Source organism: Hippoglossus stenolepis, chromosome 19, assembly GCF_022539355.2.
Source record: "Hippoglossus stenolepis isolate QCI-W04-F060 chromosome 19, HSTE1.2, whole genome shotgun sequence".
Taxonomy (NCBI): Eukaryota; Metazoa; Chordata; class Actinopteri; order Pleuronectiformes; family Pleuronectidae; genus Hippoglossus; species Hippoglossus stenolepis.
Window position 1 is genome coordinate 3,679,093 of NC_061501.1, and position 6,000 is coordinate 3,685,092.

Consider the following 6,000-nt stretch of genomic DNA (forward strand, 5'->3'; position numbering starts at 1 on the left):
CACTAATTATGGTGTCTTTCCTTCAGTCTTGTGTTTCTTTCCCCTGTGCTATCCACTGCAAACTATCACAATGAAACAATTCTTCATTTCAGTCAATAGTTTCCAATTTCGCTTTGCATCAACAGCCTGGATGAATTTATAACAGCACAACGTTTTCATAATCCAAACACGAGTGACATGTAACAATGTTGGTTTTCCCTCATCTTGTTAAAGGGGACTCATCCGCTGGGGAGAAGACGCCCAAGCAGAATACTGTGACCAGCAGTGCTTTTGGACCTGTAATGACTCAGATGCTGATGATGAGAGTCAGTTCATAAATAATTACCCCAGTAGAACCCCCAGCATCCTTTCATCACGCATGGCCACCTTCAGGTTCATTCAGAAACAGCCTCAGTGGTTTCAGCTAGATGGTCTGTAAGTCTGTGCTGATAGACAGGGTAAAAATATCTGAGATATAAGGTGATTAAGGTGTTTGGCTCAGCAGTTTCATTTGTCTTCCAGTGAAGTCATCTAAGGATCTGATGGACATCTGTCAGGATCCAAGCTCTGACGATGGAGGACATGGAGACCAGGTATCCTTCAAATGTCCCTGAAGGAGGACGCTCCAGCAGCACTGCCAGCCCAGCCAAGGAGCGCAGCCCTGCCAGCCCAGCCAAGGAGCGCAGCCCTGCTGAGATGAAGATGAGAAGCATTCAAAATGAATGCAAAGCGTGGCAACAGGTGAGTGTTTGAAATATCTTCCTGTCTTGATCATTTTATATTGTAGAAGAACAGTTCAACATTTTGAAATATTCTTGTTTTTTGCTCAGAGTTTAATGGGAAGAATGATAAAACTCTCATTAACTATGGATTCGCAGCCAAGTGCAGTTTAGAAATGCATTTCCTTAGAAATGTCAAATCACTGCTTTGGGTGATCAAGAATTCAATTATTTTCTTTATCCATGATCACAGACCAGAAGTCTCCTGAGCAATAGTCAGCTGAGTGAGTTTAACTGGCAGCCATTCAAAAAGGCACGAGTGGGCAAACGGCCCAATCAGGATGAGGATGAGAAAGAGGACGATCCCACAGGGGATGGGAACCCCCGACAAGAAGACAAACATGAGCAGTAGGAAGAAGGCCAACCGACTCACAAGATCCCTATCACCCAGCCATAAACTGCCCTGCTCGCCGTGCCTGGCCGACGGTACCGCAGCATCCGGCCCGCACCACCAGGCTCAGAGACAGTTTCATCCCAGGCCATAAAGACTTTAAACCCTCCAATCTGTCATAACTCTGCACCTTTAGCATATTGCATCTATTGCATATTTGCACTCCAAGCTGCATATTTGCACTATTGCACACACTTGCACTATTGTTTTTCTTTTTTCTTTTAGGTGTATATATATATTTTAGATATGTATATTCTTTATTTTAAATTTTGAATTTTGATTGAGAATTGTTATAAGAGAGCTCAGACCTAAGCATTTCATTGCAAGCGACTGCTTATCATTATCACAGTATATGACAATAAACTCTTGAATCTTGAATCTTGAATCTTGAATCTTGAATCTTGGAATAAGGAGACCGAACTGACTCTAAGATATTAATTTGTGTTTTATCTGCTCTTTTAATCGATGACTGTAAACCTTGCGCCACCTGCTGGAATGGGCGTGGCAAAATAACTGACTAGCGCCCTAAAGGGCAGCCCCGCACCACGATTGGCCGACATGTACAAAAATCGATGGGGACATGCTTTTCACAACAAACAAATAAGCCCCTGATAGATATGTCAGACCAAACAGGAAGCCTGCCATTTTGACTTTAGTGGCCATTTTCCACATTTTCCACATTTTTACTTTGAAGTACTTGTCCCAGTGGCTTTCATCAGATCAACTTCAAATGAGATGAGGTCATCTAAACAAGATGGAGATAAAAACTAACTCAAAGATTGATTTTTCACATGGTGTGACCGGGTATGCTAATTTCAAAGTTTGATTACACGTCATTAAAACACGAGGTTCTGTATCTCAGATATATTTGGTCCAACGAGTCAAAACTAGACATGTAAGACAAGAGTCCCGGCCTGATGACATCTACACATAAATCATGACTTAAAAATCACAGCGCCACCTGCTGGCAACAGGAAGTGACATGTTTCACACTTCTGATGCACTGCTCCTGGCTGCTTTGAGCAATATACAGCTCAAATGAGCTGAGAGAAGTCAATGACCTCATGGTCTGTGAACTGCGATACCCTCAAACCGTAAACAGCTGAGGTGCGGCGAAGGATCACCCTTCGCCAAAGGAGACGATGTTGTCATAACTACAGTGTGCATTGTCCTATCACTGCCAAACTTCTGTCTCATGATCAGAAAGATCAAGCCTGGACAGTTTGTGTCAATATTTCCTCAGTGCTCAGCGCCACCTCTACTGATTCACCATGAAACAGAGCTACTTTGTGAATCCACTCTGCATTATCCTACCGGACCTCAAATACTGACCTATAATCACAATCCAGACCTGCACAGCCTCCATATATTAATATTAGTGCAGGGTCATAGCCCCACCTACTGATCAGTGTGATAATTAAGTTGTTGTAACATTGTCCAATTGACACGTGTCTGCTCACGCTACATCAGAGCCCCTACCCAACAGATATATTAGTATGTATGTAATAATAGTGATGGCGCCACCTACTGGCAACAGGAAGTAAGCTTTGTTTTTACAAACTATCATTCGATTTACATAAAATTTTCACAGGATGGCTATTTGATAGCGTGGACCGTGAATGAGCAATTAGCAGGCAAGGATCGGCACTCACGTGATGGACGAGGAAGTGAAGCCGTTTGTCCTGGCGCAGTGCACAAAACGATGCAACGGGAGACGCACTTGTTCAATGATCATCTTCTCCAATAACTGCAACAGGCTTCAAACTGCCTGTGCTCGTCATAGTGCTACAACGTAGCTCACTTCAGTTGTTATCAAATAATGTTTGTGATTCTTTGTGAAGTTCTGATCACCACTGACGAGTAGCAATACAATAGTCTCACAGCACCGAACTACAGCAGGTTCATCACTTTTTTGGGTCCTCAGGAAACATTTCCGTGTCATTTTCAAGTATTATTTGTATTTTTCTGTATTTGCGTGCTTTGGGACTTTATTTTGCAGCCCACGTGTCGTCAAATTGATGAAGTTGTTTTTTTGCATGTGTTTTGTTAATTTGCAAAGAGCTTCCTCGCCACCGTATACCACTATAATCAGAATGGGACTTTTACTCGAACCAGCTGTTTGAGATCTACTTCTCAAAAACAGAACCAGTCATTGTTGCCTTCATTGAATATGCGCATTTTCTATTTCAGTAACCAGGGGCGGTAGTTAAGGGTTGCTTATGTTTGAGAAAAGGGAAAGGGCAAAGCATTCCAGTCATTATCCGGCCTTCTGTGCAACAGGTATGTCTTCCACCACGTGTCTCTGTGCTGCGGTCGTCACTTTGTCTTTTAGCTTTTAATGTCTCCACTCTGATGTATCATGTAACTTCCTCACATACTCAAGGCCGTGCACTGACTGGTTTGACCTGTGAGCGCTGACAAGGCAGCACAGTTAGCCTGGTTAGCCGCAGCAGGCCTCGACCACGTGTTGCTAGCGCGGGTTGAGACTGCTTCAGCCTGGCTCGCTCGGGTCAGCCTCACCGCAGTGTGATGAAACAAATGTTGGTAGGACTGACCATTGTGAGGAAACCGCCATTTGGACCGCGTGGGACACTGGAGAGACACAAAGAGGCCGCCACTGCAGAGCTCCTGCGCTGCCAGACTTTAGGTGTGGACATGTTTTCAGTCAGAAGATGGCTGCATCTATTTCAATCAGTTTCGTGCTTAATCTGCTTTCCCATCTTTTTGCAGACTCGTCAGCGACGCGACTAAAATGAAGGTGAACAGCACGTGGTAAGTAAAAGCTATTAGGTTAGATGGACAGTAGTTTCTGAAACTTCTCACTGAGTTTGAATCAGTAGTGATAAATAAAGATTAGTTCCAGTTACTCAAGATGGCGCCTTTTTGGATTTTGTTTTGTAAAGAACTCTGCCTCATTAAAAGGAGACTTTTTGTTTCAACTTTTTTGTCTCTGCATCTTGGGTCCTCCTGCTTTAACTAAACCTGACAGCATGAGCCTTTAACATTCCTACTTGCCAACAGCGAGTTTGTGTTGCTCGGGACCAGGACGAAGAAAAATCGTTTTTCTGGCTCGTCCTCTGATTCCACCTGTTAAAAGATGGAGCAGATCGTGAAATGATCTGAAATCCTGGATGTACAGATTTTCCTGAGACCACTGCCAAGGATTTCCCTCTTGACACCTGCAGTGGTTTCCAGCTGTTTGTCAGATTGAAGTCCACTCAAAAAAGCTCAGCAGTTTGATTCTATTACCTCTGGTCATTCCATCATAATGATTACAGCTCCACTTATTCATTTGTTTCAAAATGGTTCCAACAAATCTTTGTATCATTTGTAAACAAGAGAACAACTTAAAATAGACATTGTTACCCAAAAGATGCTGTGAAATCTTCACGATTTACAGAACAGATATTTGCCTAATTTCGTGATTTTTACATTTATCATCAGCGAACAGTTAAATGAAATATGAAAACTAACTGATGACAAGGTTATTAATTATTATTATTATTATTGTATTGTTGTCATAATTAATATATAGATTAGACCAAATGTAAAAAAGTAAAGAAACATTGTTTGTCTTCTGTTGCTGTGCTGTGTTGCTATGAATAGTGGCAAACTAAATGAATCACACTGATTTGTTTCACTCCAACACTGTGTTAATTGATCAGGGCCATGAATCCTGTATCTATATTCAGAAAGACAGAGGTAGATGTTACTGTACTAGTTATATTTATTCACAAAATGTAACATATTTACAACATTCACATCATTAAAATATTTATAACATTGTACAAAGGGGGAACGGGGAGGGGTTTGTAGGAAAAGGGTGAGGGTGGCGGGGCCAAGGAGGGAAGGAGTGGGTGAGGTAAGAATGGGTGAAGGGAAACGTCTAATCATCCCTCTCTTCTTTGAGCACTGATTCGCCTTTTTCTCCTTCTCCACCTCTTCTCTCTGCTCCAGCTCATCTCGGCCTCCACCTTTCTGCAGCTCAGTCCCATAGTTGGAGTCGTCTCCTCCTGCTTCACCTCCAGCCCCGACTCTTCCTATGCTCCTTTTCTTTTGTAGTGCGCAAGCCCGGGCAGCCGATGTAGAGAGTTCTCCTTTTTTGGGTTTCGCATGTGATGAGCTGGTTCTTGTTAATGAGCTTAACCATCGGCCTCCTCTGTCCGACCTCCAGCAGGTTGACCTGCCCCTTCGGAGCCTGTTTTTCCTTGTCGACCTCCACCTCTCTGCTCCAGCTTGTCTCAGGCTGAGGTGGCTCCTGGTGCAGACTTGCTTCCATACTCTTGGACTTGGACTGACACTCAGTGAGCTCGGCCATGCAGTCAATGTAGGCCCTCAAGCAAGCACGCCGTTTCATGGTCTCTTTCTTTATGAGACCATCTTTGTCATTCAACTGATGTTGCAGCTGCTCCACCTGCTCCTTCAGAGCCTGGATCTCCTTCTCCTTCTCCTTCTCCTTCTCCGTCTCCTTCTCCTTCTCCTTCTCCACCTCCACCTCTCTGCTCCAGCTTGTCTCAGGCTGAGGTGGCTCCTGCTGCAGACTTGCCTCCATACTCCTAGCCTTGGCCTGACACTCAGTGAGCTCGGCCAGGTAGTGAATGTAGGCCCTGAGGCGAGCACGCCGTTTCTTGGTCTCCTTCTTTATGAGACCATCTTTGTCTTTTAGCTGGTGTTCCAGCTGCTCCACCTGCTCCTTCAGAGACAAGTTTCCATTTTTAAGAGCCATAATCTCCCTGTTGGCTCGGAGGAGTTCGGCTCTGAGGCTCAACACAATGTCTGGTTGCTGCATGTTTACAACAGAGAGCAGATCTATTTGTTGATGAAGCTCTTGGAACAGTTGATGCTCTATTT